Source organism: Poecile atricapillus, chromosome Z, assembly GCF_030490865.1.
Source record: "Poecile atricapillus isolate bPoeAtr1 chromosome Z, bPoeAtr1.hap1, whole genome shotgun sequence".
NCBI classification, from domain to species: domain Eukaryota; kingdom Metazoa; phylum Chordata; class Aves; order Passeriformes; family Paridae; genus Poecile; species Poecile atricapillus.
Genome location: NC_081289.1, coordinates 82,245,412 through 82,273,140, shown reverse-complemented (window position 1 = coordinate 82,273,140; position 27,729 = coordinate 82,245,412).

Genomic DNA, 27,729 nt, shown 5'->3' with positions numbered 1-27,729 from the left:
AGGAAAGGAAAAGCAAAGTGGGAGGAAGAAAAAAGGGTGATAGTAGTTGGAAGAACTATGCAGAAAATGTGGGGAGAGTAAAATGTTTAACATAATGGAGTGAAGAGGAACATGACAGTAAAGAGAATATGACTGAAAGAAACCGAAGCATAAAGGTCAAAAGTAGAAACAAAACATAAAAGAAAAAGAAAAAGAAAAGGGAAAAAAAAAAAACCAACCAAACAAAAAAACAGCAGAGTTAGGAAGAAAAGTAGAAAAGAGTGAAGAGGCTTTCTATAAAAGCTCTCAATGTCCAAAAATGTCCATAAGCAAATGTCCATAAATAATGAATGAAAATGAGTTTTGATAATGGGATGTATATGCAGGAAAGGTGTGTGAAGCCACGGGAAGTAAAAGGCAGAGAATATACATAAAAATATGAAATAAATAAATAGCCTGAGATCAGCTTGTTTTACTTTTAGAGAAAAAAGGTAGATTAAATTTAAAAATAAGCAAAGCCCCGAGTCTTCTACTTGACTGTATTAAACACCATAGTAAATAATCACACGAGTATCCCATAATCTGTAGCTTTGACTTTACCTGAGCAAGCTCTGTTAAAGGCTTCGGGACCTAAAAACCCAGTACCTTACAACTGTAATCGCAATGATTCTTTCTACAGCGAGGCTGGTTTTGTTGCATTTCCCACGTCCGGGAATTCCCCAATTCCAAGAGAGAAAGGCGCAGCGCTCCTTCCCGTCGCTGCCAGCCCGCGTCCCGCGGCGGAGGCGGGGGACCCTGGGGACGGCGCTCCGCCGCGTCCCCGGTCCTGCAGTGACATCCAGCGCCCGGGCTCGGCACAGCACATCTGCTGCACCGAGCCGCAGCCACAGTCCTTGCCTCGGAATTCAGCTGCCAGAGACGCCCGGCATAAAAATTTCAGGAAATACAAGGGAACTACAAACTGGCATAGGTGATGCACCAGAGGTAAAAAGAAATGTATATAATAGCGTGAGAAGAGAAAAGAGAAATTCTTTTGAATAACTGCTCAAAAAAAAGGGCAAAAATTATGGACTACAAATTCATAAGAAAAAGACACAACTCCTTCCCTTTTTTTATTTTTCTCTTAAAGCTTTGCTATAAGTGGACCTCACTGTAGTGAAAATTGCGGAATCTTTTTTCTTTTCTTTTTTCCTTTTTTCCTTTTTTCCTTTTTTCCTTTTTTCCTTTTGTTTTCCCCTTTCTTTCTTCTTTCTTCTTCTTTCTTTCTTTCTTTCTTTCTTTCTTTCTTTCTTTCTTTCTTTCTTTCTTTCTTTCTTTCTTTCTTTCTTTCTTTCTTTCTTTCTTTCTCTCTTTCTCTCTTTCCTTCTTTCCTTCTTTCCTTCTTTCCTTCTTCCTTCCTTCCTTCCTTCCTTCCTTCCTTCCTTCCTTCCTTCCTTCCTTCCTTCCTTCCTTCCTTCCTTCCGCCACTTCCTTCCTTCCTTCCTTCCTTCCTTCCGCCACTTCCTTCCTTCCTTCCTTCCGCCACTTCCTTCCTTCCTTCCTTCCTTCCGCCACTTCCTTCCTTCCTTCCTTCCGCCACTTCCTTCCTTCCGCCACTTCCTTCCTTCCGCCACTTCCTTCCTTCCGCCACTTCCTTCCTTCCTTCCTTCCTTCCTTCCTTCCTTCCTTCCTTCCTTCCTTCCTTCCTTCCTTCCTTCCTTCCTTCCTTCCTTCCTTCCTTCCTTCCTTCCTTCCTTCCTTCCTTCCTTCCTTCCTTCCTTCCTTCCTTCCTTCCTTCCGCCACTTCCTTCCTTCCTTCCTTCCTTCCTTCCGCCACTTCCTTCCTTCCTTCCTTCCTTCCTTCCTTCCTTCCTTCCTTCCTTCCTTCCTTCCTTCCTTCCTTCCTTCCTTCCTTCCTTCCTTCCTTCCTTCCTTCCGCCACTTCCTTCCGCCACTTCCTTCCGCCACTTCCTTCCGCCACTTCCTTCCTTCCGCCACTTCCTTCCTTCCTTCCTTCCTTCCTTCCTTCCTTCCTTCCTTCCTTCCTTCCTTCCTTCCTTCCTTCCTTCCTTCCTTCCTTCCTTCCTTCCTTCCTTCCTTCCTTCCTTCCTTCCTTCCTTCCTTCCTTCCTTCCTTCCTTCCTTCCTTCCTTCCTTCCTTCCGCCACTTCCTTCCGCCACTTCCTTCCGCCACTTCCTTCCGCCACTTCCTTCCTTCCTTCCGCCACTTCCTTCCGCCACTTCCTTCCGCCACTTCCTTCCGCCACTTCCTTCCGCCACTTCCTTCCTTCCTTCCTTCCTTCCTTCCTTCCTTCCTTCCTTCCTTCCTTCCTTCCTTCCTTCCTTCCTTCCTTCCTTCCTTCCTTCCTTCCTTCCTTCCTTCCTTCCTTCCTTCCTTCCGCCACTTCCTTCCTTCCGCCACTTCCTTCCTTCCTTCCTTCCTTCCTTCCTTCCTTCCTTCCTTCCGCCACTTCCTTCCTTCCTTCCGCCACTTCCTTCCTTCCTTCCTTCCGCCACTTCCTTCCTTCCTTCCGCCACTTCCTTCCGCCACTTCCTTCCTTCCGCCACTTCCTTCCGCCACTTCCTTCCTTCCGCCACTTCCTTCCTTCCGCCACTTCCTTCCTTCCGCCATCCTTCCTTCCTTCCTTCCTTCCTTCCTTCCTTCCTTCCTTCCTTCCTTCCTTCCTTCCTTCCTTCCTTCCTTCCTTCCTTCCTTCCTTCCTTCCTTCCTTCCTTCCTTCCTTCCTTCCTTCCGCCACTTCCTTCCTTCCTTCCTTCCTTCCTTCCTTCCTTCCTTCCTTCCTTCCTTCCTTCCTTCCTTCCTTCCTTCCTTCCTTCCTTCCTTCCTTCCTTCCTTCCTTCCTTCCTTCCGCCCCTTCCTTCCTTCCTTCCTTCCTTCCTTCCTTCCTTCCTTCCTTCCTTCCTTCCTTCCTTCCTTCCTTCCTTCCTTCCTTCCTTCCTTCCTTCCTTCCGCCCCTTCCTTCCTTCCTTCCTTCCTTCCTTCCTTCCTTCCTTCCTTCCTTCCGCCACTTCCTTCCGCCACTTCCTTCCTTCCGCCACTTCCTTCCTTCCGCCACTTCCTTCCTTCCTTCCTTCCTTCCTTCCTTCCTTCCTTCCTTCCTTCCTTCCTTCCTTCCTTCCTTCCTTCCTTCCTTCCTTCCTTCCTTCCTTCCTTCCTTCCTTCCTTCCTTCCTTCCTTCCTTCCTTCCTTCCTTCCTTCCTTCCTTCCTTCCTTCCTCCACTTCCTTCCGCCACTTCCTTCCTTCCTTCTGCCACTTCCTTCCGCCACTTCCTTCCTTCCTTCCGCCACTTCCTTCCTTCCTTCCTTCCTTCCTTCCTTCCTTCCTTCCTTCCTTCCTTCCTTCCTTCCTTCCTTCCTTCCTTCCTTCCTTCCTTCCTTCCTTCCTTCCTTCCGCCACTTCCTTCCGCCACTTCCTTCCTTCCGCCACTTCCTTCCTTCCTTCCTTCCTTCCTTCCTTCCTTCCTTCCTTCCTTCCTTCCTTCCTTCCTTCCTTCCTTCCTTCCTTCCTTCCTTCCTTCCTTCCTTCCTTCCTTCCTTCCTTCCTTCCGCCACTTCCTTCCGCCACTTCCTTCCGCCACTTCCTTCCGCCACTTCCTTCCTTCCGCCACTTCCTTCCTTCCTTCCTTCCGCCACTTCCTTCCTTCCTTCCGCCACTTCCTTCCTTCCTTCCGCCACTTCCTTCCTTCCTTCCTTCCTTCCTTCCTTCCTTCCTTCCTTCCTTCCTTCCTTCCTTCCTTCCTTCCTTCCTTCCTTCCTTCCTTCCTTCCTTCCTTCCTTCCTTCCTTCCTTCCTTCCTTCCTTCCGCCACTTCCTTCCGCCACTTCCTTCCGCCACTTCCTTCCTTCCTTCCTTCCTTCCTTCCTTCCTTCCTTCCTTCCTTCCTTCCTTCCTTCCTTCCTTCCTTCCTTCCTTCCTTCCTTCCGCCACTTCCTTCCGCCACTTCCTTCCGCCACTTCCTTCCTTCCTTCCTTCCTTCCTTCCTTCCTTCCTTCCTTCCTTCCTTCCTTCCTTCCTTCCTTCCTTCCTTCCTTCCTTCCTTCCTTCCTTCCTTCCTTCCTTCCTTCCTTCCTTCCTTCCGCCACTTCCTTCCTTCCTTCCTTCCTTCCTTCCTTCCTTCCGCCACTTCCTTCCTTCCGCCACTTCCTTCCTTCCTTCCTTCCTTCCTTCCGCCACTTCCTTCCTTCCTTCCGCCACTTCCTTCCTTCCTTCCTTCCGCCACTTCCTTCCTTCCTTCCGCCACTTCCTTCCTTCCTTCCGCCACTTCCTTCCGCCACTTCCTTCCTTCCTTCCGCCACTTCCTTCCTTCCTTCCTTCCTTCCTTCCTTCCTTCCTTCCTTCCTTCCTTCCTTCCTTCCTTCCTTCCTTCCTTCCTTCCTTCCTTCCTTCCTTCCTTCCTTCCTTCCTTCCTTCCTTCCTTCCTTCCTTCCTTCCTTCCTTCCTTCCGCCACTTCCTTCCTTCCTTCCTTCCTTCCTTCCTTCCTTCCTTCCTTCCTTCCTTCCTTCCTTCCTTCCTTCCTTCCTTCCTTCCTTCCTTCCTTCCTTCCTTCCTTCCTTCCTTCCTTCCTTCCGCCCCTTCCTTCCGCCACTTCCTTCCGCCACTTCCTTCCGCCACTTCCTTCCTTCCTTCCTTCCTTCCTTCCTTCCTTCCTTCCTTCCTTCCTTCCTTCCTTCCTTCCTTCCTTCCTTCCTTCCTTCCTTCCGCCACTTCCTTCCTTCCTTCCTTCCTTCCTTCCTTCCTTCCTTCCTTCCTTCCTTCCTTCCTTCCTTCCTTCCTTCCTTCCTTCCTTCCTTCCTTCCTTCCTTCCTTCCTCCACTTCCTTCCGCCACTTCCTTCCGCCACTTCCTTCCTTCCTTCTGCCACTTCCTTCCGCCACTTCCTTCCTTCCTTCCGCCACTTCCTTCCTTCCTTCCTTCCGCCACTTCCTTCCTTCCTTCCTTCCGCCACTTCCTTCCTTCCGCCACTTCCTTCCTTCCGCCACTTCCTTCCTTCCGCCACTTCCTTCCGCCACTTCCTTCCGCCACTTCCTTCCGCCACTTCCTTCTGTCCTGGGGTGACTTTATGATACTGGTATCCCCAGTCTGGTTTATGTTATATATTAAGTTCTGCACCTTTAAGACTGGCTCTGAGAGCAAGAGAGGGGGGTAGAAGAAGCCGCAGTTTGTGTTAAAGAAAATATAACTCCCACACATCTCGCTCCTGGACTGTGTTGTCTGCAGCACAGACAGACAGCAGGACAGAGCTTCTCCCTGGCTTTTAGTTAGTTTTAGCTAGCTGAGGCAGAGGAGTTCCCCGGACCTTTGTTTTTTTCCCTTTTTTCCTAGATCTGTGCAAGCCTGCTCTGGACTGAACACCCAGCCAAACCCCAGGAGCTCACGCCTGTGGCCCACCGGGGCCTGGGCTTTGGCACTTTTCCAGCGCCGGAGGAACTGATAAGAACCTGAGCAAGCCGAGCTACACCACATGAAAAGGACTCTTCTTCCTAGACTTGCCATCCCATCGAACAGCAAGAGATTTTATTATTATTTAATATTACTCAATTTCTGTTAAATAAACAGCTTTTTCCACTTCTCTCCAAAGAATTTTTTTCTTTCTTTTCCCGGACCAGAAAGTGAAGAGGGGCATTTCCCTGGGGAAATCCCCATTTGGAGTTTTCCTCCCTAATTTGCCCTAAACTAGGACAAATACAGTTTTTGGCGCCCAACGTGGGGCAAGAGAAAGTGGAAAAACCTGTACTGATTGTTGGTTGTATTTATTCTGTATTGAGATAAAGCAGTCAGTAGCCATGTTGCTTAGATACATAGTATCTCTCGGAGTGGAAGCCTTCATGTGGATCTGGTCCCTAAAAGTTTTTGAGGTTTTAATACCTGTCTTTGCCCTCTTTCCCAGTAGAGGGGCACAGATTAAAATGGTTATTGTGCTGAGCTCAGTGATAATGATTTATAAGAAGTTTATAGAACTACTGAAGTTTCTGTCAGGTATGTTTGGCTTATGGTTTCTTCGCCCGACCCTGCCTCCCAGTCCCAGTAGCACATTTTGGGAGTTTATTAGTAATTGTACCCAGTTTGTTAAAAGAAGAGCAGGGGATGAGGCTTTTCAGCCTTTTCTTTCCTTCTTCTCATTTGAATCTGTTATGTCCCTCTTTGAGAATATCCAGTTTCCCCTGAGTGTTAAGGATACCACTTTCCTGGTAGTTCAGCTGTTAAGCTTCCTCTATACGGTCTGCAACTTCTCTAGAGTGAGGGCTGAGATATCCAGAAGAGCCAATGAGACCCCTGCCCCAGAAGTAGACTCAGGTGTGAGAAATCCTGAGTGGTGTAGAGAATGGGACAGAATTGGCCGAACTCTGAAGGAATTTTCTGATCCCCCAGCCTGGGAATTTTCACGTGAACAAATTCAGAACCCAGATGAAGTAAGGAAATATCTGGAAGAGAATTGCTGTGATGATTCTAAGCAGAAAAATATCATTGCAATAAGCTGGGCCCTAGCGTATGCTTATCGCACGCTGCTAGGTACTGTAGGGCAGGCAGATAAATCAGCAGCTACCCCAGTCACTCAGGCTGCAGCCAAACCAGACAGTGAGCCTAAGCCAGTGACCACACCAGACAGTGAGCCTAAGCCAGTGTCTGTTGCTCCTACCACGAGAGGTATGAAATTCAAAACCAAAACCGATCGGCCAGTAGATGATGATAATGGTGATGCGGGGGAAGGACCCTCAAGACCAGCAACTGATCAAAAATCAGAAGGCGCTGGTGAACCTTTCTCCCTGAAGGACCTTCGTGGCCTGAGAAAAGATTACACTCGACGACCTGATGAATCTATAATTAGTTGGTTAGTCCGTCTGTGAGATGCTGCAGGTGAGGCTACAGTTCTGGATGGCACTGAAGCGAGGCATCTGGGGTCCCTGTCACACGATCCGGTTATCGACCAAGAAGTGATGAGGGGGGCTGACCCTTATAGTCTCTGAGAACGGGTCCTGAGAAGTGTGGCACAAAGATATCTGTGTGCAGACGATCTCTATATACAGCAAACTCGTTGGAAAACCATAGAACAAGGGATTCAGCGCTTGAGAGAAATGGCAATAGTAGAGATTGTCTTCGTGAGTGACTTAGGTACTAGAAATCCAGACTTAGTGCCATGTACATCTGTGATGTGGCGAAAACTTGTTCGACTTGGGCCACAAGAATACGCTTCTGCTTTAGCAACAATGAAGCGGGATGACCGAGAAGAGACTGTGCTGGATATGGCGAAGAAGCTTTGAGCATATGCAGATACCGTGCATGGCCCCATACAGACAAAAATTGCATCTATGGAAACACGTATGCAAAACTTCCAAAACAAAATGGAGGAGAATTTCAAGAAACTCAAGGAAGATCTTCTTCCAGTCTCGGCAGTACAGACCAGGAGCCCTGGTACTCAACGCAGAAATTCCCCAGATAGAGAGAAAAAGCTACGAGCTGAGCTGTGGTTTTTCCTACGTGACTGTGGAGAAAACATGAAAAGATGGGATGGAAAATCTACTGTTGCTCTGGCACAGCGGGTGCGTGAATTGGAAGACAGCAAGACTCAGGGGGGATACTCCACCAAAAGGAAAGCCGCTCCAGTAGCCTGTAGTCAAACTGACAAGTATGATGATGACATGTCTGATTCCCTTGAAGGAACCTCCAAGACATATACCCAAGGAAAGAAGGATAACCAGGCTTAGAGGGGCCCTGCCTCTAGCCAGGTAGAGGCTAGGGAAAACCGTGTCTTTTGGACTGTGTGGATTCGTTGGCCTGGCACATCAGAACCACAACGATATGAGGCCTTGGTTGACACTGGTGCGCAGTGCACCCTAATCCCATCAAGACATGTGGGGACAGAATCTGTTTCTATTGCTGGTGTGACAGGGGGATCACAGGACTTTACTTTAGTGGAAGCTGATGTGAGCCTGACTGGAAATGAGTGGAAGAAGCACCCCATTGTGACTGGCCCAGAGGCCCCATGCATTTTAGGCATAGACTTCCTCCGAAGTGGGTATTTTAAGGACCCAAAGGGACTTAGGTGGGCATTTGGGATAGCAGCTGTAGAGACAGAGGGCATCAAGCAATTGAACACCTTGCCTGGACTGTCAGAGAACCCATCTGCAGTAGGACTCCTGAAGGTGGAAGAACAGCGAGTGCCAATTGCCACCTCAACGGTGCACCGCCGACAATATAGAACAACTCGAGATGCTGTGATCCCCATCCACAAGATGATCGGAGAACTGGAGAGCCAAGGGGTGGTCAGCAAAACCCACTCACCCTTCAACAGCCCCATCTGGCCTGTGCGCAAGTCTGACAGAGAATGGAGATTGACTGTGGACTATCGTGCATTGAATGAAGTGACTCCACCTCTGAGCGCTGCCGTGCCGGACATGCTGGAGCTCCAGTACGAGCTGGAGTCCAAAGCAGCAAAGTGGTACGCCACTATTGACATTGCTAATGCATTTTTCTCCATTCCCCTGGCAGCAGAATGCAGGCCTCAGTTTGCCTTCACGTGGAGGGGAGTGCAGTACACCTGGAACCGACTGCCCCAGGGGTGGAAGCACAGCCCCACCATTTGCCATGGACTGATCCAGGCTGCCCTGGAAAAGGGTGAGGCTCCAGAACATCTGCAGTACATTGATGACATCATTGTTTAAGAAAAGACGGCTGAAGAGGTCTTTGAGAAAAGAGAGAAAATCATCCAAGTTCTCCTGAAAGCCGGTTTTGCCATCAAGAAGAGAGAAGTTAAGGGACCAGCTCGTGAAATTCAGTTCTTGGGGGTAAAGTGGCAAGATGAACGGCGTCAGATTCCTACTGATGTCATCAACCAGATCACAGCAATATCTCCACCAGCCAACAAGAAGGAAACACAAGCTTTCCTAGGTGCCATAGGTTTTTGGAGGATGCACATTCCTGAGTACAGCCAAATCGTGAGCCCTCTTTACCTGGTCACCCGCAAAAAGAACACTTTCCAGTGGGGCCCTGAACAACAACAAGCCTTTGCTCAGATCAAGCAGGAGACTGCTCATGCAGTAGCCCTTGGCCCAGTCAGAACAGGACCAGATGTGAAGAACGTGCTTTACTCTGCAGCCGGGAGCCATGGTCTGTCCTGGAGCCTTTGGCAGAAAGTGCCTGAGGAGACTCGAGGCCGACCACTGAGATTCTGGAGCCGAAGTTACAGAGGGTCCGAAGCCAACTACACTCCCACAGAGAAGGAAATCTTAGCTGCCTATGAAGGAGTTCAAGCCGCCTCAGAAGTGATTAGCACAGAAGCACAACTCCTCCTGGCACCCCGACTGCCAGTGCTGGGGTGGATGTTTAAAAGAAAGGTTCCCTCTACCCACCACGCCACCGACGCTACATAGAGCAAGTAGATCACTCTCATCACACAGCGCGCCCGTATTGGAAACCCAAATCGCCCTGAGATTTTGGAGATAATTACAAACTGGCCGGAAGGTGAAAACTTTGGTTTCACTGATAAAGAGGAGCAAAAACAAGTGACACGGGCTGAAGAAGCTCCACCATATAACCTGCTTCCAGCAGAAGAAACACGCTACGCTCTGTTCACTGATGGTTCCTGTCGCATCGTAGGGATGAACCGGAAGTGGAAAGCAGCCGTATGGAGCCCCACACGACAGGTCGCAGAGGCCACTAAAGGAAAAGGTGGATCAAGCCAACTTGCTGAACTCAAAGCTGTTCAACTGGCCCTGGACATTGCTGAAAGAGAGAGGTGGCCAAAGCTCTACCTCTACACTGATTCACGGATGGTAGCCAATGCTCTGTGGGAATGGCTGGAAAGGTGGAAAAGGGCCAACTGGCAACGCAGAGGAAAGCCAATCTGGGCTGCTGATGAGTGGAAAGACATCGCCACCAGAGTAGAGAAACTGTCTGTGAGGGTCCGTCATGTAGATGCCCCTGTTCCCAAGAGTAGAGCTAATGAAGAGCACTGAAACAATGAGCAGGTAGATCAGGCTGCAAAGATAGAGGTGTCAAAGACAGATTTAGATTGGCAACACAAGGGAGAGTTGTTCCTAGCTCGATGGGCCCATGACGCCTCAGGCCATCAGAGTAGAGATGCCACCTATAAGTGGGCACGAGACCGAGGGGTGAACCTGTCCATGGACAGTATTTCTCAGGTTATCCATGACTGTGAGACGTGTGCCACGATCAAGCAGGCCAAGCGGTTGAAGCCCCTCTGCTACGGTGGGCGGTGGTCCAGATACAAGTATGGGGAGGCCTGGCAGATTGACTACATCACACTGCCCCAAACCCGCCAAGGCAAGCGCTACGTGCTCACGATGGTAGAAGCCACCACTGGATGGTTGGAAACCTACCCTGTGCCTCATGCTACAGCCCGAAACATCATCCTGGGACTTGAAAAGCAGGTCCTTTGGAGGCATGGCACCCCTGAGAGGATTGAGTCAGACAATGGGACTCATTTCAAGAATAACCTTATAAACAGCTGGGCTAGGGAACATGGCATTGAGTGGGTGTACCATATCCCCTACCATGCACCGGCTGCAGGGAAAGTGGAGAGGTACAATGGACTGTTAAAGACTACCTTGAAAGCGTTGGGTGGGGGATCTTTCAAAAATTGGGAGCAGCATCTAGCAAAGGCCACCTGGATAGTTAACGCCCGAGGTTCCACCAACCGAGCACGACCAGCCCAATCCGAGACCCTACATATAGTAGACGGAGACAAAGTCCCAGCAGTACACCTCAGAGGTTTGTTAAGAAAGACAGTTTGAATCAATTCTACTTCGAGTGCAGACAAATCCATTCGTGGAGTTGTTTTTGCTCAGGGACCGGGTTGCACATGGTGGATAATGCAGAAAGATGGAACAACACAATGTGTACCTCAGGGAAATCTGATAGTTGGGTGAAGATCATTAATTAATTCCCTTGTCTGTATATAATGTATGTGTTGTAGAGTTAAAATATATATATATTAATTTTGATAATAAGTTGACGATATGGGGATAAGGGGTGGAATGTCCTGGGGTGACTTTATGATACTGATATCCCCAATCGTCTAGTTTATGTTAGATATTAAGTTCTGCACCTTTAAGACTGACTCTGAGAGCAAGAGAGGAGGAAGAAGAAGCTCGCAGTTTGTGTTAAAGAAAATATAACTCCCACACATCTCGCTCCTGGACTGTGTTGTCTGCAGCACAGACAGACAGCGGGACAGAGCTTCTCCCTGGCTTTTAGTTAGTTTTAGCTAGCTGAGGCAGAGGAGTTCCCCGGACCTTTGTTTTTTTCCCTTTTTTCCTAGATCTGTGCAAGCCTGCTCTGGACTGAACACCCAGCCAAACCCCGGGAGCTCACGCCTGTGGCCCACCGGGGCCTGGGCTTTGGCACTTTTCCAGCGCCGGAGGGACTGATAAGAACCCGAGCAAGCCGAGCTACACCACATGAAAAGGACTCTTCTTCCTAGACTTGCCATCCCATCGAACAGCAAGAGGTTTTATTATTATTTAATATTACTCAATTTCTGTTAAATAAACAGCTTTTTCCACTTCTCTCCAAAGAATTTTTTTCTTTCTTTTCCCGGACCAGAAAGTGAAGAGGGGCATTTCCCTGGGGAAATCCCCATTTGGAGTTTTCCTCCCTAATTTGCCCTAAACTAGGACACCTTCCTTCCGCCACTTCCTTCCTTCCTTCCTTCCTTCCTTCCTTCCTTCCTTCCTTCCTTCCTTCCTTCCTTCCTTCCTTCCTTCCTTCCTTCCTTCCTTCCTTCCTTCCTTCCTTCCTTCCGCCCCTTCCGCCCCTTCCGCCCCTTCCGCCCCTTCCTTCCTTCCTTCCTTCCTTCCGCCCCTTCCTTCCTTCCTTCCTTCCTTCCTTCCTTCCTTCCTTCCTTCCTTCCTTCCTTCCTTCCTTCCTTCCTTCCTTCCTTCCTTCCTTCCTTCCTTCCTTCCTTCCTTCCTTCCGCCACTTCCTTCCTTCCTTCCTTCCGCCACTTCCTTCCTTCCGCCACTTCCTTCCTTCCTTCCGCCACTTCCTTCCTTCCTTCCTTCCGCCACTTCCTTCCTTCCTTCCTTCCTTCCTTCCTTCCTTCCTTCCTTCCTTCCTTCCTTCCTTCCTTCCTTCCTTCCTTCCTTCCTTCCTTCCTTCCTTCCTTCCTTCCTTCCTTCCTTCCTTCCTTCCGCCACTTCCTTCCTTCCTTCCTTCCTTCCTTCCTTCCTTCCGCCACTTCCTTCCTTCCTTCCTTCCTTCCTTCCTTCCTTCCTTCCTTCCTTCCTTCCTTCCTTCCTTCCTTCCTTCCTTCCTTCCTTCCTTCCTTCCGCCCCTTCCGCCCCTTCCGCCCCTTCCGCCCCTTCCTTCCTTCCTTCCTTCCGCCCCTTCCTTCCTTCCTTCCTTCCTTCCTTCCTTCCTTCCTTCCTTCCTTCCTTCCTTCCTTCCTTCCTTCCTTCCTTCCTTCCTTCCTTCCTTCCTTCCTTCCTTCCTTCCTTCCTTCCTTCCTTCCTTCCTTCCTTCCTTCCTTCCTTCCTTCCTTCCTTCCGCCACTTCCTTCCTTCCTTCCTTCCGCCACTTCCTTCCTTCCTTCCTTCCGCCACTTCCTTCCTTCCGCCACTTCCTTCCTTCCTTCCTTCCGCCACTTCCTTCCTTCCTTCCTTCCTTCCTTCCTTCCTTCCTTCCTTCCTTCCTTCCTTCCTTCCTTCCTTCCTTCCTTCCTTCCTTCCTTCCTTCCTTCCTTCCTTCCTTCCTTCCTTCCTTCCTTCCTTCCTTCCGCCACTTCCTTCCGCCACTTCCTTCCTTCCGCCACTTCCTTCCTTCCGCCACTTCCTTCCGCCACTTCCTTCCTTCCTTCCTTCCTTCCTTCCTTCCTTCCTTCCTTCCTTCCTTCCTTCCTTCCTTCCTTCCTTCCTTCCTTCCTTCCTTCCTTCCTTCCTTCCTTCCTTCCTTCCTTCCTTCCTTCCTTCCTTCCTTCCGCCACTTCCTTCCTTCCTTCCGCCACTTCCTTCCGCCACTTCCTTCCTTCCTTCCGCCACTTCCTTCCTTCCTTCCTTCCTTCCTTCCTTCCTTCCTTCCTTCCTTCCTTCCTTCCTTCCTTCCTTCCTTCCTTCCTTCCTTCCTTCCTTCCGCCACTTCCTTCCTTCCTTCCTTCCTTCCTTCCTTCCTTCCTTCCTTCCTTCCTTCCTTCCTTCCTTCCTTCCTTCCTTCCTTCCTTCCTTCCTTCCTTCCTTCCTTCCTTCCTTCCTTCCGCCACTTCCTTCCTTCCTTCCTTCCTTCCTTCCTTCCTTCCTTCCTTCCTTCCTTCCTTCCTTCCTTCCTTCCTTCCTTCCTTCCTTCCTTCCTTCCTTCCTTCCTTCCTTCCTTCCTTCCTTCCTTCCTTCCTTCCTTCCTTCCTTCCTTCCTTCCTTCCTTCCTTCCTTCCTTCCTTCCTTCCTTCCTTCCTTCCTTCCTTCCGCCACTTCCTTCCGCCACTTCCTTCCGCCACTTCCTTCCTTCCGCCACTTCCTTCCTTCCTTCCTTCCGCCACTTCCTTCCTTCCGCCACTTCCTTCCTTCCTTCCTTCCTTCCTTCCTTCCTTCCTTCCTTCCTTCCTTCCTTCCTTCCTTCCTTCCTTCCTTCCTTCCTTCCTTCCTTCCTTCCTTCCTTCCTTCCTTCCTTCCTTCCTTCCTTCCGCCACTTCCTTCCGCCACTTCCTTCCGCCACTTCCTTCCGCCACTTCCTTCCGCCACTTCCTTCCTTCCTTCCTTCCTTCCTTCCTTCCTTCCTTCCTTCCTTCCTTCCTTCCTTCCTTCCTTCCTTCCTTCCTTCCTTCCTTCCTTCCTTCCTTCCTTCCTTCCTTCCTTCCTTCCGCCACTTCCTTCCGCCACTTCCTTCCGCCACTTCCTTCCGCCACTTCCTTCCTTCCGCCACTTCCTTCCTTCCTTCCTTCCGCCACTTCCTTCCTTCCGCCACTTCCTTCCTTCCGCCACTTCCTTCCTTCCTTCCTTCCTTCCTTCCTTCCTTCCTTCCTTCCTTCCTTCCTTCCTTCCTTCCTTCCTTCCTTCCTTCCTTCCTTCCTTCCTTCCTTCCTTCCTTCCTTCCTTCCTTCCTTCCTTCCTTCCGCCACTTCCTTCCTTCCTTCCTTCCTTCCTTCCTTCCTTCCTTCCTTCCTTCCTTCCTTCCTTCCTTCCTTCCTTCCTTCCTTCCTTCCTTCCGCCACTTCCTTCCTTCCGCCACTTCCTTCCTTCCTTCCTTCCTTCCTTCCTTCCTTCCTTCCTTCCTTCCTTCCTTCCTTCCTTCCTTCCTTCCTTCCTTCCTTCCTTCCTTCCTTCCTTCCTTCCTTCCTTCCTTCCTTCCTTCCTTCCTTCCTTCCGCCACTTCCTTCCTTCCTTCCGCCACTTCCTTCCGCCACTTCCTTCCTTCCTTCCGCCACTTCCTTCCTTCCTTCCTTCCTTCCGCCACTTCCTTCCTTCCTTCCGCCACTTCCTTCCTTCCTTCCTTCCTTCCTTCCTTCCTTCCTTCCTTCCTTCCTTCCTTCCTTCCTTCCTTCCTTCCTTCCTTCCGCCCCTTCCTTCCGCCCCTTCCTTCCTTCCTTCCTTCCTTCCTTCCTTCCTTCCTTCCTTCCTTCCTTCCTTCCTTCCTTCCTTCCTTCCTTCCTTCCTTCCTTCCTTCCTTCCTTCCTTCCTTCCTTCCGCCCCTTCCTTCCTTCCTTCCTTCCTTCCTTCCTTCCTTCCTTCCGCCCCTTCCTTCCTTCCTTCCTTCCTTCCTTCCTTCCTTCCTTCCTTCCTTCCTTCCTTCCTTCCTTCCTTCCTTCCTTCCTTCCTTCCTTCCTTCCTTCCTTCCTTCCTTCCTTCCGCCACTTCCTTCCTTCCTTCCTTCCTTCCTTCCTTCCGCCACTTCCTTCCGCCACTTCCTTCCGCCACTTCCTTCCTTCCTTCCTTCCTTCCTTCCTTCCTTCCTTCCTTCCTTCCTTCCTTCCTTCCTTCCTTCCTTCCTTCCTTCCTTCCTTCCTTCCTTCCTTCCTTCCTTCCTTCCTTCCTTCCTTCCTTCCTTCCGCCACTTCCTTCCGCCACTTCCTTCCTTCCTTCCTTCCTTCCGCCACTTCCTTCCTTCCTTCCTTCCTTCCTTCCTTCCTTCCTTCCTTCCTTCCTTCCTTCCTTCCTTCCGCCACTTCCTTCCTTCCTTCCTTCCTTCCTTCCTTCCTTCCTTCCTTCCTTCCTTCCTTCCTTCCTTCCTTCCTTCCTTCCTTCCTTCCTTCCTTCCTTCCTTCCTTCCTTCCTTCCTTCCGCCACTTCCTTCCTTCCTTCCTTCCTTCCTTCCTTCCTTCCTTCCTTCCTTCCTTCCTTCCTTCCTTCCTTCCTTCCTTCCTTCCTTCCTTCCTTCCTTCCTTCCTTCCTTCCTTCCTTCCTTCCTTCCTTCCTTCCTTCCTTCCTTCCTTCCTTCCGCCACTTCCTTCCGCCACTTCCTTCCTTCCTTCCTTCCGCCACTTCCTTCCTTCCTTCCTCCACTTCCTTCCGCCACTTCCTTCCTTCCTTCCTTCCTTCCTTCCTTCCTTCCTTCCTTCCTTCCTTCCTTCCTTCCTTCCTTCCTTCCTTCCTTCCTTCCTTCCTTCCTTCCTTCCTTCCTTCCTTCCTTCCTTCCTTCCTTCCTTCCGCCCCTTCCTTCCGCCCCTTCCTTCCTTCCTTCCGCCACTTCCTTCCGCCACTTCCTTCCGCCACTTCCTTCCTTCCTTCCTTCCTTCCTTCCTTCCTTCCTTCCTTCCTTCCTTCCTTCCTTCCTTCCTTCCTTCCTTCCTTCCTTCCTTCCTTCCTTCCTTCCTTCCTTCCTTCCGCCACTTCCTTCCGCCACTTCCTTCCTTCCTTCCTTCCTTCCTTCCTTCCTTCCTTCCTTCCTTCCTTCCTTCCTTCCTTCCTTCCTTCCTTCCTTCCTTCCTTCCTTCCTTCCTTCCTTCCTTCCTTCCTTCCTTCCTTCCTTCCGCCACTTCCTTCCTTCCTTCCTTCCGCCACTTCCTTCCTTCCTTCCTTCCTTCCTTCCTTCCTTCCTTCCTTCCTTCCTTCCTTCCTTCCTTCCTTCCTTCCTTCCTTCCTTCCTTCCTTCCTTCCTTCCTTCCTTCCTTCCTTCCTTCCTTCCTTCCGCCACTTCCTTCCTTCCTTCCTTCCGCCACTTCTTCCTTCCTTCCTTCCTTCCTTCCTTCCTTCCTTCCTTCCTTCCTTCCTTCCTTCCTTCCTTCCTTCCTTCCTTCCTTCCTTCCTTCCTTCCTTCCTTCCTTCCTTCCTTCCTTCCGCCACTTCCTTCCGCCACTTCCTTCCTTCCTTCCTTCCTTCCTTCCTTCCTTCCTTCCTTCCTTCCTTCCTTCCTTCCTTCCTTCCTTCCTTCCTTCCTTCCTTCCTTCCTTCCTTCCTTCCTTCCTTCCTTCCTTCCTTCCTTCCTTCCGCCACTTCCTTCCTTCCTTCCGCCACTTCCTTCCGCCACTTCCTTCCTTCCTTCCGCCACTTCCTTCCTTCCTTCCTTCCGCCACTTCCTTCCTTCCTTCCGCCACTTCCTTCCTTCCTTTCCGCACTTCCTTCCTTCCTTCCTTCCTTCCTTCCTTCCTTCCTTCCTTCCTTCCTTCCTTCCTTCCTTCCTTTCCTTCCTTCCTTCCTTCCTTCCTTCCTTCCTTCCTTCCTTCCTTCCTTCCTTCCTTCCTTCCTTCCTTCCTTCCGCCACTTCCTTCCTTCCTTCCTTCCTTCCTTCCTTCCTTCCTTCCTTCCTTCCTTCCTTCCTTCCTTCCTTCCTTCCTTCCTTCTTCCTTCCTTCCTTCCTTCCTTCCTTCCTTCCTTCCTTCCTTCCTTCCTTCCTTCCTTCCCCACTTCCTTTGGTTTCCTTTTTTCGTTTTTCCCGCACTTTCCTCTCGGCCACTTCCTTCCGCCACTTCCTTCCTTCCTTCCGCCACTCCTTCCTTCCGCCACTTCCTTCCTTCCTTCCTTCCTTCCTTCCTTCCTTCCTTCCTTCCTTCCTTCCTTCCTTCCTTCCTTCCTTCCTTCCTTCCTTCCTTCCTTCCTTCCTTCCTTCCTTCCTTCCTTCCGCCACTTCCTTCCTTCCTTCCTTCCTTCCTTCCTTCCTTCCTTCCTTCCTTCCGCCCCTTCCTTCCTTCCTTCCTTCCTTCCTTCCTTCCTTCCTTCCTTCCTTCCTTCCGCCACTTCCTTCCTTCCTTCCTTCCTTCCTTCCTTCCTTCCGCCACTTCCTTCCTTCCTTCCTTCCTTCCTTCCTTCCTTCCTTCCGCCACTTCCTTCCTTCCTTCCTTCCTTCCTTCCTTCCTTCCTTCCTTCCTTCCTTCCTTCCTTCCTTCCGCCACTTCCTTCCTTCCTTCCTTCCTTCCTTCCTTCCTTCCTTCCTTCCTTCCTTCCTTCCTTCCTTCCTTCTTTCCTTCCTTCCTTCCTTCCTTCCTTCCTTCCTTCCTTCCTTCCTTCCTTCCTTCCTTCCTTCCTTCCTTCCTTCCTTCCTTCCTTCCTTCCGCCACTTCCTTCCTTCCTTCCTTCCTTCCTTCCTTCCTTCCTTCCTTCCTTCCTTCTTCCTTCCTTCCTTCCTTCCTTCCTTCCTTCCTTCCTTCCTTCCTTCCTTCCTTCCTTCCTTCCTTCCTTCCTTCCTTCCTTCCTTCCTTCCTTCCTTCCGCCACTTCCTTCCTTCCTTCCGCCACTTCCTTCGCCACTTCCTTCCTTCCTCCGCCACTTCCTTCCTTCCTTCCTTCCGCCACTTCCTTCCTTCCTTCCGCCACTTCCTTCCGCCACTTCCTTCCTTCCGCCACTTCCTTCCGCCACTTCCTTCCTTCCTTCCTTCCTTCCTTCCTTCCTTCCTTCCTTCCTTCCTTCCTTTCCTTCCTTCCTTCCTTCCTTCCTTCCTTCCTTCCTTCCTTCCTTCCTTCCTTCCTTCCTTCCTTCCTTCCTTCCTTCCTTCCTTCCTTCCTTCCTTCCTTCCTTCCTTCCTTCCTTCCGCCACTTCCTTCCTTCCTTCCTTCCTTCCTTCCGCCACTTCCTTCCGCCACTTCCTTCCGCCACTTCCTTCCGCCACTTCCTTCCTTCCGCCACTTCCTTCCTTCCTTCCGCCACTTCCTTCCTTCCTTCCTTCCTTCCTTCCTTCCTTCCTTCCTTCCTTCCTTCCTTCCTTCCTTCCTTCCTTCCTTCCTTCCTTCCTTCCTTCCTTCCTTCCTTCCTTCCTTCCGCCACTTCCTTCCTTCCTTCCTTCCTTCCTTCCTTCCTTCCTTCCTTCCTTCCTTCCTTCCTTCCTTCCTTCCTTCCTTCCTTCCTTCCTTCCTTCCTTCCTTCCTTCCTTCCTTCCTTCCGCCACTTCCTTCCGCCACTTCCTTCCTTCCTTCCGCCACTTCCTTCCGCCACTTCCTTCCGCCACTTCCTTCCGCCACTTCCTTCCTTCCTTCCTTCCGCCACTTCCTTCCTTCCTTCCTTCCTTCCTTCCTTCCTTCCTTCCTTCCTTCCTTCCTTCCTTCCTTCCTTCCTTCCTTCCTTCCTTCCTTCCTTCCTTCCTTCCTTCCTTCCTTCCTTCCTTCCTTCCTTCCTTCCTTCCTTCCTTCCTTCCTTCCTTCCTTCCGCCACTTCCTTCCTTCCTTCCGCCACTTCCTTCCTTCCTTCCTTCCGCCACTTCCTTCCTTCCTTCCTTCCTTCCTTCCTTCCTTCCTTCCTTCCTTCCTTCCTTCCTTCCTTCCTTCCTTCCTTCCTTCCTTCCTTCCTTCCTTCCTTCCTTCCTTCCTTCCTTCCTTCCTTCCTTCCGCCACTTCCTTCCTTCCTTCCTTCCTTCCTTCCTTCCTTCCTTCCTTCCTTCCTTCCTTCCTTCCTTCCTTCCTTCCTTCCTTCCTTCCTTCCTTCCTTCCTTCCTTCCTTCCTTCCTTCCTTCCTTCCTTCCTTCCTTCCTTCCTTCCTTCCTTCCTTCCGCCACTTCCTTCCGCCACTTCCTTCCTTCCTTCCTTCCTTCCTTCCTTCCTTCCTTCCTTCCTTCCTTCCTTCCTTCCTTCCTTCCTTCCTTCCTTCCTTCCTTCCTTCCTTCCTTCCTTCCTTCCTTCCTTCCTTCCTTCCTTCCGCCACTTCCTTCCGCCACTTCCTTCCTTCCTTCCTTCCTTCCTTCCTTCCTTCCTTCCTTCCTTCCGCCACTTCCTTCCTTCCTTCCTTCCTTCCTTCCTTCCTTCCTTCCTTCCTTCCTTCCTTCCTTCCTTCCTTCCTTCCTTCCTTCCTTCCTTCCTTCCTTCCTTCCTTCCTTCCTTCCTTCCGCCACTTCCTTCCGCCACTTCCTTCCGCCACTTCCTTCCGCCACTTCCTTCCGCCACTTCCTTCCGCCACTTCCTTCCTTCCTTCCTTCCTTCCTTCCTTCCTTCCTTCCTTCCTTCCTTCCTTCCTTCCTTCCTTCCTTCCTTCCTTCCTTCCTTCCTTCCTTCCTTCCTTCCTTCCTTCCTTCCTTCCTTCCTTCCTTCCTTCCTTCCTTCCTTCCTTCCTTCCTTCCGCCACTTCCTTCCTTCCGCCACTTCCTTCCTTCCGCCACTTCCTTCCTTCCTTCCGCCACTTCCTTCCTTCCTTCCTTCCGCCACTTCCTTCCTTCCTTCCGCCACTTCCTTCCTTCCTTCCGCCACTTCCTTCCTTCCTTCCGCCACTTCCTTCCGCCACTTCCTTCCGCCACTTCCTCCCTTCCTCCCGCCACTTCCTCCCTCCCTTCCGCCACTTCTCCCTCCCTCCCTCCCTCCCTCCCTCCTCCCTCCCTCCCTCCCTCCCTCCCTCCCTCCCTCCCTCCCTCCCTCCCTCCCTCCCTCCCTCCCTCCCTCCTCCCTTTCTTTCTCCCTTTCTCCCTTTTTCTCTTTCTCTCTCTCTTTCTTTCTCTCTTTCTCTCTCTCTCTCTTTCTCTGTCTCTTTTTTTGTTTTTTTTTCTCTTTCTCCCTTTTTCTTTCTTTCTCTCTTTCTCTCTCTTCTCTCTTTCTCTCTTTCATGATTCTGCATAAAATCGTGGAATCATTGACTCATACATTTGTGTTGGAAGGGACTTTAAAGGGCATCACACTATAGGCAAGGAGTAAAATCATAAAATCATCCCGAGTGAGAAAATTGAAGAAATTGCCTCATGACAATCCCTTACAAAAAGACTTTTTTCTTTTTTAAAATTTATTTCAAAAATTCCTCTTTTGCAGTGCTCATGGGGTGATTGTGATTCAAAAATACAAAATGCTCTGGTCAGAATAGACAAAGTACAGGCAGATCACCAGAATGCTCAACCCCCCCTTTATTCTTGCTACAGGATCACAAAGACCTCTATTACAGGCTTCCAAAAATAGGCCTGTAACAACCTAGACGAAAGTTTGTGACAAACAAGCTTTTAGAATAATCAGATTGTATAGGAGCAAAAGAAAACTTCTATGAAAGGAGACAGCTTTCCAGCCTCCCACTCGTCCTACAGAGAATGCTAGCCCTCTAAAGCTGCTTGCAAAAATAACAGTTTCTGGAGGTGTGGTTGTAATTTAAAAATTTTACGGTTCCTGTTAGAAATTTGAATATTTCCCTGGTACTCTGTACTGCACAGCCCAGTAATTTTGATTAAAAGGTGCTCTTACTTTTTCCCCCCTTCTTATGCTGTATCTGTGTGCATCTACTGGATATGTGAGGAATGAAAGAAGCCTGTAAGAGAGAAGCTAACTTTCAGCTAGAATTTCCATGGATTTAGGCTGATGAGGTACCTTAAAGAAGGCCTAAATAATCTGCCACAATTCACAAACTCTAAGTTTTTTAAGATGACGGCTACCCAGCTCTTCTGTGATTAGCAGACGCGATTTGCAAGGGCTCTATTCACTCAAAACAATCTGCAACCTTTGATGTCAAAGAAGCTGTGGAGTGCCTGACTACAAGCTGCAGAGGGTCACAGATCTCTGCTCTGCACACAGCCTTATCTATTCATCAGAAATTCATCCAGGCCATGGAAACTTTTTCATTTTCACTGCACAGGCCTCAGAAAGCCAAATGGCATGGGAAATTTAATGTAAGTCAGTCTCACATTCCCTGACCATGAATGTGAAAAAATTAATCCTCTGCAGCTAAATACTTTTGTAGTCATTTGGTATAAAAGGCAATGGTCTATCACTTATATCCTACGCTAAACCAGTAATGAAATCTTGAAAGAGGAGGCAGGGGGGTGGAGGAGGCAGGAGTTTCACTGCCACAGTGAAGCCAAGATTAGGCCATTGCTTTACTACTCCGAAGCAATTTGGGAGTTAGCATAATTGAATGCACAGCTTTATTCCCAGTAGCACAGGATACAAGCAGACCTTGAGAAGTCAGGTGTGATGGCAGATGTTTTCAGTGACATCTGCAGAGCTTTTGCCCTTGCTTCTTTCTAAGCATCTCCACCACTGTCTGGAGTTCTGCAGCAATATTTAACATTTGGGTTCTTTTCATCCAGTCTCACGCCCCAAATTTTGTCATAATAGCATTAAAAGAAAGTGAAGCCTCGGGGGTCTCTATCAGACACACACAACCAACACCTGATTATGATGCCTCTTCTTGCTTTACAAGTTCGTCGGGGAAGACAGTTCAGGAGAAGGTTGAATTATAGAACTGCAGAATGGTTTGAGTTGGAAGGGACCTTAGAGAACAAGATCATCATCTTGTTCCAACCTGCCTGCCAAAAGCCTGGGACAGGCTTCACTAGACCAGGCTTCTCAAAGATCCATCCAACCTGGCCTTGAACACTTCCAGGGAACATCTCCTCTGAGCAACCTGTGCCACCATCACAGTGAAGAACTTCTTCCTAATATCTGACCTAAACTTGCTGCCAGTCAGTTTGAAACAATCACCCTTGTCCTATCACCACATGCCCTTTTCAAAATTCCCTACCCAGCTCTCTTAGAGTCCCTTTAGGTACTGGAAGGGGCTCTAAGATCTCCTTGAAGCCCTCTTTTCTCCAGGTTGAGCAACTCTCTCAGTCTGACTCCATAGCAAACATACTCCAGCCCCTCAAGAATCTTCATGGCGTCCCCTGACTTCCCTCCAGAGAAAATAAACAGGTGACAAATTCAAGTGTTACAGTAGTCTTCCAGTCACAAACATAGGTAGTAAATGCAATAACAATTGAGAAAAAGTTTAATCCATCAGAGGTAGGAAATAGGAGCATATGAGCAGTGATGAGACTGTGTGACTGCTGCTCCATAAAGCACACAAATTATGTCTGTCCATAGCATTCATGACACAAATTATGTCTATAAATGGTCATCAACTTCACAAGGAATGGGATCTTGTAAGTACTATGCACTTCATAATCTAAGGAATAAATATGCTGAGAATGTACTTTATGAAAAATAATAAATAATGTTAAAGCTTTTAATTTTAAAGAGCAAAAGTTTGTTGCTGTTATGAAATATGGGAGGTTAGCTTCTGATGAAAAATCTAAATATTTTTTAAAATTCACAAAGATCAGAAACATTTATCAAAAGAGTTCACGTTTCTGATAAATATTTAAGTGTGCGAGGCAGAACCACCGAGAACAGTAAATACTTTATAGCTGGCACTTTGTCAAAACTGTAAGTGGTTCTGCCTTTGAATTTTACATCATCACTAAATTTACAGTCATTTTATAAGTGGCACAAGACAAGAATTACTTCTTTCTAAATCTAAACCAAGTAATAAATCTAACATCAGGATTCCTCTTATTGTCCGTTATCTTCTGATGACAATGCCTTTTACCTTCATTGTCTTGACAGAAATATGATATGTAAAATCATAATGTCACATCACTCATCATGATTTAACACTAGCCAGCCCATACCATTTTAATCAATCAACATTGTCGCTTTTTAGTGTAATGATTTTCTGGTGGATTCCTTGTGTTTAATATGATATATATGTCGTATCAGCAGTTGATTTACTATTTCATTTCAGAGTCTAACAGCTTGGAAGGCCATTCTTGCCTCCTTCAGACACCATTGGAATTGGAATAAGCATTGTTTCAGGTACTACTCAAGAACTAATTGTGGAAATCAGCTGGAAGATATGAAATTACTTGTACCACAAGCTTGGTGCTTGGGGAAAAGAAAGACAGGAAAATGCAGTGAAATAAAGGAACAAAGCAGTACAACACAAGCAGGAGCATTTTAATTTTTTTTTGTCTTCACTGTACCAAAATGGACACAGGCATCCCTAACTGGTCAACGTGATTGCTGAGTTCCACAGTTTGGTTTTAAAACATTCTGAACTGTGCAGAAGGTTTCTCTGAGGAAAGGAGCTCTTATCCATAATGTTTCTCTGCATATCATATAGTCTTTTTATTTATTATTCACAGAGGGGTACTGTATTTATTTCTTAATTTCAAGAAAAACAATTTTTGCTTGCAAAGTACTTTCAAACTCTACCCAATACATGACTGGAATAACCCACCTACATTTGAACACATCTTTACATTAATCTGTAGCAGAGCACAGATGTTTGGAGCTGTCAAAGAATACTAAAGCAACAAGTTTAACAGGAAAATTTTGCTTTTACATGCTATTGCAGAATACTGGGAAGACTATACACTTAAGCATGGAAAAAATACACATGTTCAGGTTACAAAGGAATGGGTGGAAACTGTAATATATCAGAATAACACATTCCTTTTAAGAGTCCTCAGTCAGTTAGTGTTTGACAATGTTTAAGATGTACAATTTAAAGTGGCAAAATCACTCTAAACTCAGTAAGTATAGCACTTTTCATTTTTCAGGACCAATTAGCCCCCTCTTAGTGACAGATAAAGAAACAAAGGTAAGACAAATGATGAGATAAATAGTGTTCACAGGGAAAAGTGACATTTAAGTTGCATCACAGATCATACAGCTAACTGAGAAGACATGAAGGCTCTTTCATCAGTTTATAAGTGGGTACATTCTTAATATCCTACTGAAGATCCGAGAAATTAAGACATCATTTACTTTCCTGTGAAAGAACAAAAATATTTAGGAATAATTTTTACCATAAAGCTCATTTTTTCACAATAAGAAAGCAGGTAAAATGTCCTTTTCAGTGTATTTTTACTTGCTTCATAGATTCTTCTTTCTTGCAAACATATAATGTAAATTACTCAGATTAGGACATTGCTACTTTTTAGAACAATAATAAAAAAAAAATAGATATGCTAGTAAAGTCCCAGCTATGTCTTTCAGGGCAATGCTGAAAGTTAATTTTCTTTTACAATAAATCTATACTTTTACAATGTCTGGAGACAACTGCATTCCTTCATAATCCCTATCTTTTTATTTTTAATTATTCTCTTAATAAGGCATCACAACCAATAGGACAAAAACAAGTTACAAATTACCAAGGTCATTTTCCCAAGTGCAGGAAAAATGTACTGAAAACTTTTCAGGTTTTAGTCCACCTTTCTTTTGTGAAAAGATCTTTTGTCTTCCACCATGAAGAGACATTCATTAGACATTAACTACCATCATGTTTTGCATTTTTTATTTTACTATGCTTAAAATATTCTATATCAATGGTATGTCTTCTATCTAACTTCTTTCTCTGGCCCTCAAGAACACCCATTGTTCTGGGGTGACTTTATGATACTGGTATCCCCAAACACCTGGTTTATGTTATGTATTAAGTTCTGCACCTTTAAGGCCGGCTTTGAGAGCTAGGGAAGTTAAAACTGCTGGAGGCTGATGGGTGTTTTTCTCCTGGCCAATAACTAACCATTTCTGAGAACTGACAGTAGTTTTAACCATTGAAAAATGAGATCAACCTGTGAACACCACCTTAAGATGTAAGCTCGGGAATTTCTTGATCTCTTTGGTTTCCGGCTTCTGAAGAGATAACAGGTTCTGGCTCGGCCTCCTCCCCACCAGCCAGGCTGGACAAGGCCGCGGGGAGGGAGGGGGAGGGAGCCGGCTCCTGCCGGGCCAGGCCGGTCCCTGGCTCGGCTGCAGTTTCTGCCGCTGCTGGGTTTCATCAGAGACTGCCGAGTAGGGAGAGAGAAAGCCATTGACTTGCAGTGTGCTGAGGTAGTGGGCACACTCTTCCAGAGCAGCCATGAAAAATCTTCCATCACAGACAGCTCCAGCCGCTGCTCTGGCAGAGATCCCGGGACCATCCCCAAAGCCTGGGCAAGACTTTAACCCTTTCACTACCCAGATGAGGCTTCTTGCAGATTAATCCTTTTTTTTCAGAGAGAGGGGAAGAGAGTGATCAACATGTAAAGAGACAACATAAACTACCAAAGACAGTGAAGAAAAGAATTAAGCTTCATAGGGGGAAGAGAAATAAGGAGATGCTTTAATAAGCTGAAATACTTTTCTGTTAAAGCTATGCAGATAGACAATAGTGTTCTGAAAAAACTCCTTTAATTCATGACAGAGTATTTTGGGGGCAATGGAGTATTTCAAAGTGTAGATTTAAGCAAATGGTGAAGTAGTTGTGATCCTATGAGATGCTGGAACAGAGAAAGGGAAGTAATAGTTGAAGATTTGTGGCCTTTAAGAGGCAAAGAGAAAACTTCTGTTTCCAGAGATGCTTACAAAAACAGATAAAGAGAGCTTCTGCCTTTGAATAACTTGTCCTTAAAAATGTCACCCCATCTTGACTCATTGACCCATAACACACCTCAGAGTGATGTGAAATGGGAGGAGTGAACTGATGGCAGAATTTCCAGGCAGCTGGCATCAGAGAAATAGAAAGCCATGAAGAAAATGGTTTTCTTGTGAAAAAACCCCATAAATTAGCAGAAGACTTCTGTTTCTCTACAAAGACTGATGAAAAGACTATACCAAAATTGAGACTGTTTTAAACACCAAGATTTTTGTCTCTATGTTGTCATGTGAACAGGGGAATGGCTGGGTAGTGGGAAAAAGAGAGATTCTGGAGGTTTTACTCTAGTTTCTTATTCTTGTAGTTTTTGTTAATAAACTTTCTTTGTTCCTTTTAAGTTTTAAGCCTGTTCTTGCTCTTGTTCTAATCCATATCTCACAGCAAGAAATAAGTAAGTTTTCTAGTAATTTTTTTAGTTAATTCTTTAAAACCATGACACCCATCTAGTCTTTTTTTTCTTCAGTCTCCAAATCTAGTCTCTGTGAATCTAGTAGTGGAAAGAAACTAATCTGTGGTGTCACAGTGGCCTTCTGATACCACAGACTTGGTACTTACATGTTGGACACAAGCAACATAGCAAAGGAACTGTGAGAACCTTGATTAAACTCCCACAAATACAAATTCCCCATATCCTTATGTATTTTACACCTCTTGCAACAAAGTTTAAAGAAGGGCAAAGGAAGTCATATTCAACTGCAGAATGACTTAGTTGTTGGAGCTTTGGGAGATGTGGGAGTAAATGGGATGATAAGGCAATATAGGAAGATAATAATAGGAAATACTAATAAAATAAAGGGAAATTAAGTGAATTTAAGTGCAAATGTTGAGAAGTCAGATTTCTTTTTCCTTGTAGTCATGCATTCAGTCAAGCCATAATTTATAGCTGCTGCATGCAGGTAGTTTGTACCTGGATGCCCCTGAATGCAGGGTATTCTTGCAAAGAGCACCTTGACCTTTAGCACGTTGTTACCATTCACAGTCACCAGACATTACTATTTGATGCTGATGTACCTTGTCCAACCACCTACAGAAGAACAGATTTGGAAAAAAAACCTGTAAGCTGTAACAAAAGCCTGTGGAATATCCCCATCACTAACTCTTGTTTTTTCTTGTCTTTTTAGAATGATAGTATTTTACAGTAGGAATCACTTTACTTCATACACAGTCTACGCTTTTAGCTACCCATCACACTGTTGGGTTTTAAGCAAGAAAAGCACCCCGATCAGCTCCAGCACGGCGGTCACTCTCATCCGCTCGGGCCATATCCCACAACATCAATGTGATGGATGGCGTATAATGGTGATTTATTGCAGAGAAACTTAACATTTTATAGCCTGGGTCATTGTGTTACTCCCATCTACATACGTCACACCTAGGTGCTATTGGCTAATTGCAGAAGACTTTACTATCCTAACAGAGAGGGGGGTCTGCTAACTTTCCATAACATCCCGAAATCTTCAGATCGCCAGGCCTTAAACTACAACATATTCCCCTCTCTCTATAAATAATTAATTTGCTAAAATATAAGGTGTATTAGTATTAAAAATGGATAATATAAAATTGAATAAAATATAGGATACATTATACTTAACTAAAAAGCTAAAAGCTTATAAAATAGATAATACAGTTTTCATTAGTAAATATAAAGCACATGCAATGACTAAGTATATTTTTAAAGCATCTGTTGCTTTTCTATAAACTGAATGTTAACTTTTTCTAGTCGGCTCTTAACAAAGGACACAAGCTTATTTAAAATACACGGTCCAAAGATCAACACAAGTAAAATCATCACAACTGGTCCAATCAGGGTAGACTCCAGGGTGGTCAGCCACGAAGATTGATCGAACCAGGATTGGAACCAGCTTTGCTGGGCTTCTCTCTCCGCCTTCCGTTGAGACAGCCTGTCTCGTAGCTCTGCCATGGTGTCTCTCACTACTCCGGTGTGGTCGGTGTAGAAGCAGCATTCTTCGTTCAGGGCGATGCAGAGGCCTCCTTGCTGCATGAATAGAAGGTCGAGACCTTGCCTGTTCTGTAAAACAACTTCAGAGAGTGAGGAGACTGATTTTTCTAGAAAGGATATGGATTTCTCAATTCTCTGTAGATCTTCATCTACAGTCATCTGTAGCTAAAGCAGTCTCTGTTGTTGGGTCACGATGGCAGAGACACCTGTGGCAGCACCAGTTGCTCTCAGGTTAAGCAGCATCGCTATGGTTACACCTGTCACCACTTCTCTTTTCTG